Here is a 4,855-nt window from a genome sequence, read left to right as displayed (position 1 = left end):
TGGAGCATCTTCTGGGTATATGCTCAGGAGTGGTAATAGTGGGTCCTCAGGCAGTATTATGTCCAATGTTCTGATGAACCGCCAAACTGATTTCCAGAATATTTATACCAGTTTGCAATCCCACCAGCAATGGAGGAGTGTTCCTCTCTCTCCACATCATGCCAGAATTTGTTGTCACCTGATTGTTTGATCTTAGCCATTCTGCCTGTTGTAGGGTGGAATCTCAGTATTGTTTTGATTTGAATTTTTCTGATGATTAAGGATGTTGAAACTTATTTCCCATGCTCAAGGTTTGGCAGGATTAATAAAGTAAAAATGTTCACCTTGCTGAAAGCAATCTACAGATGCAATGCAATTCTCATCAAAATCCCAACACAATTCTTCACAGAGTTAGAAAGGGCAATTTGCAAATTTATCTGGAGTAACAAAAAACTTAGGATAGCAAAAACTATTCTCAACAATATAAGAACTTCTGATGGAATCACCATGTCTGCCCTCAAGCTGTACTACAGAGCAATTTTGATTAAAAACTGCATAGTACTGGTACAGTGACAGGCATGTAGATCAATGGAATAGAACTGAAGACCCAGAAATGAACCCACACACCTATGGTCACTTGATCTTTGACAAACAAGCTAAAACCATCCAGTGGAAAAAAAAGAGAGTATTTTCAACAAATGGTACTGGCTTAACTGGCGGTTAGCATGTAGAAGAATTCAAATTGATCCATTCTTATCTCCTGTACCAAGCTCAAGTCTAAGTGGATCAAAGACGTCCACATAAAACCAGAGACACTGAAACTTATAGAGGAAAAAGTGGGGAATGGACTGGAAGATATGGGAAAAATTCCTGAACAGAACACCAATGGCTTGTGCTCTAAGATCAAGAATCAACAAATGGGACCTTATAAAATTGCAAAGCTTCTGTAAGGTAAAGGACACTGTCAATAAGACAAAAAGGCAACCAAAATATTGGGAAAAGATTTTTCCCAATCCTACATCTCATGGGGACTAATATCTAATATATACAAAGAACTCAAGAAGTTAGACTCCAAAGAAACAAATATCCCTATTTAAAAATGGGGTGCAGAGTTAAACAAAGGATTCTCAACTGAACATGAATGAATTGCTGAGAAGCACCTAAAGAAATGTTCAACATCCTTATTCACCAGAGAAATGCAAATCAAAACATTTTTCTTTTTCTTTCTCTTTTTTTCGTTTAACATAGATTATTGAATCTCCCTCATAACCCTCAATAGAGAAGCAAGTTTTACAATAGATGGGAATTGATAAGTAGTCTCACAATGGTCTACATACAGAGAATAAGAGGCAGTGGCATGCTCAGATTTTTTAATTGAATATTTTCTTTATTTACATTTCAAATGTTATCCCCTTTCCAGTTTCCCTCCCTTCTGGTAACAACCTATCCCATTCCCCCTCCCCCTGTTTCTATGAGAATGTTCCTCCACCCATGCACCCACTCCCATCTCCCTGCTCTTGATTCGCTATACTGGGGCATCTATTGAGCCTTTATAAGACCAAGGGCCTCTCCTTCCATAGATGCATGACAAGGCCATCCTCTGCTACATATGCAACTGGAGCCATGTTTACTCCCTTTTTGATGGCTTAGTTCCTGGGAGCTCTGGAGGGTCTGGTTGGTTGATATTGTTGTTCTCCCAATGGGGTTGCAAACCCCTTCAACTCCTTCAGTCCATTCTGCAACTTATCTATTGTGGACTCTGCTCTCAGACCAATGGTTGGCTGTGAGCATCTGCCTCTGTATTTGTAAGGCTCTGACATGGCCTCTCAGGAGACAGTTATGTCAGGCTCTTTTCAGCATCCACACTAGTGGATGCCAAGAAGTCATGCTCAGATTTTAACATGGCATGTACATCCTATCCTTTCCCCACAAGAATCAGGCATTATCATTTAAAAAATGTGAGAAAGATTATAATAGCCAGAGGGAGTTGACAGCTGCAAATGTCATGTGCAACAAAATCTTAGGCAGAGGGGTAGGGGAGAGGTAAGGAGGCTTCAACCTCAGGACAAATACGTCGCATGTTTGATGTCTCATTGCCTCTGACTTACACAAGATCAGAACAAAATTCCCAGCTGAGGTGGATGAGTGGATCAAGTAGTCCCACTATAAGCTGAGGAGTTACTGTAATTGGTAGTTGTCAAAATAAGGAGAGGTGGATTTCTTTAGGGATGTTGCCTTGCTGGGGCTACCGCACTTCATTAGATGGTCCTACACCAAGGCAGTAAGCAGTAAACAGAGTTAATAGACTTGAAAACAAAAAGGCACATGAAATGAAAAAGTGATAGCTGATACATGGGAAAAATTAAAAAGACAATGATGGAACACTAATTTGGTGAAGATATATAAATGAACAAAATTCTCAGGCAATATAAAATTTCAAAACATTTTTAATAAATATTTTGTGTAAGAAACTTATGAGAAAATGGTACCAGGTTTATAATTTAAGTAAGAAAAAGAACTGTATCATCTGCTGGGCGTGGTGGTGCATGCCTTTGATCCCAGCACTTGGGAGACAGAGACAGGCGAATTTCTGAGTTGGAGGCCAGCCTGGTCTACAGAGTGAGTTCCAGGACAGCCAGGGCTACACAGAGAAACACTGTCTCGAAAAAACAAAAACAAAAACAAAAACAAAAACAAAAACAAAAACAAAAACAAAAACAAAACAAAGCACTGTATCATCCATTTTAACCTCATGATTGTATAAAGTAGAGAATATAGTTAAAACTTCATATCTTTATCACTAAGTATAATAGTTAAACCATGAATGGATTCAATGAATTAACTAAAAGTGAGGTGTTTTATAAAACATGTCAGATCTTATACTTTATGGAGGTTAAAAATTCCTATGTAACATGGGCAAGGAAGGAAAAAAACTATCTTTTGCAGATCTAAATGTCCCCAGTTGGGAGATGTTGAATTGTGTTATCTGGTGGCAATTGTAAAGGAGGCAGGATTGCTAGAATGATCTAAACACATTTTATACATGTTTTAAATTCTTTTAAAAATGTGTATTTAAAAATAAACAGGGAAGAAAAATTTATCATTCAAAGTTGTCTTAATGTAGCATTATAATAAGACCACATTAACTTTGATTAAAAACAATAATATATACTTCCTATTTCAAGAACTAGTTTCCCTGTGACAACATAATTTGTGGAGTGAAAATAGTTGCTATTTCACAAAATATATCTTATAACCCAGAAGTGATATACTCTCAAATCATAAATATAACTCCACAAGGATCATCTGAAAATATTGATCTTTGTATCACAAGTGTATTTCTTAATAATGCTTCTCAAACCACTTGATTATGAATCAGGTTGCTGGTAAAACTAGCAGTGCCATCCCAGATGAATTAAGTCCACACCTTTACATGTGGGAACATGAATCTTGTTTTCAACAAACAATTTAAGTCAATGTTGTCCAAAGTAAAGTTCTTCAACTATTACTATAGTTTAAATAACATGTGTGTTCTCCTTGTCAGGCCAATCTTCACATAGCTATTACTCCTCAAATTTTACACACACACACATATAATTGTGTATTCAGTTTCTATTTTTAAATATCTTAGAAAATTTGGTTTAATCTTCCCTGTACATAATGGTAAAGATTTTCATAGTGCCTTGGCAGTAAAAGGTAAGTTGTGTATGTCCATTGTCTGTCTCTAAAAAGCACTAACTTATTTATACATAATTATGAAGTGGTATCCTCAATGACTTTTAATCAGCATCTTGAAGAAGAACATGTAATAAATGTGATAGGTACTTTTATATGATATTATAAAGTTTGTGAATGAAAGACCTATAAACTAATCTTGCATTGAAAACAATTTCTCTAAGAAATACAAGTAATTATAGTGGCAGATAAAGCAAGGGATGTAGAGGAGCAATTCTATAAGTAAATAACTCACCACTAGCCAGCTAATACTCTAAGCAACAAGAATTTAGTAGTTTGAGTATAAGGCAAGAAACTTGTCACATGTTACACATACAAATTGGCATAGCTTGAGTAGACAGAGTTCTGGAAATTCCCTCAGCACCTACCATATCATCCTCTTAGAAAACTGCCATGGATTTCAACATTTACTTGCATGGTAATATCAGTTAAAAGAATGTTAAGGTTAAACTAGTAGAGTCAGCAACAGAAGACATAGATAAAGGGTGTTTCATTTGTGCATGAAATAACAAAGAAGCCCAAAGCAGGGCTCAAGGTAAACACACATACATGTACACACACACACACACACGCACACACACACACACATAAACTGAAGTTGGTGCCAGCAGGGAAAATCTGATGTGTTTATAAAGAGATAAAGTGAAAAGGGGGGATATGTTCTATATAGGTATGGTGAGGTATGGAGGAAAAGGATACCTAGGTAGGCCCATGCTAAGTCATCCCATCCCTCTGAGGGACCAGTCACAGGACAGTATAGTTTAGAGTAGAGTTTATTCAGGGCATGAGGAGGAGAGTTAAGAGGGGAGTGGAGGCAGAGAAAGGCAGAGAGAGAATAGAGAAGTAGAAGAGTAGGGCAGTAGAGGCCAGCCCTGAGCACATGGCCAGGGAAGGGGAAAGAGAATTGGGAGAGAGGGCTGAAGGGGCAAGGGGACAGAGTGGGAGCAAGAAGGGAAGAGCAAGAGAGGGAGGAGGGGGCAAGCAGCCCTGTTTATAGTGGGTTGGGCCTACCTGGCTGTTGCCAGGTAACTATGGGATGGAGTTTAGACAAAACACTAACAAAAATCAAATCCCTGAGAAGTTTCCCTTAAGAGCATATTCAAAGCACAGTAACTGTCATATATCTTTGCTTTTAATACAA

The sequence above is a fragment of the Mus caroli genome, unplaced genomic scaffold (assembly GCF_978045245.1).
Source record: "Mus caroli unplaced genomic scaffold, Mus_caroli_1 scaffold_12, whole genome shotgun sequence".
In the NCBI taxonomy this organism is placed as follows: Eukaryota; Metazoa; Chordata; class Mammalia; order Rodentia; family Muridae; genus Mus; species Mus caroli.
Note: the sequence above shows the minus strand (reverse complement) of the source record.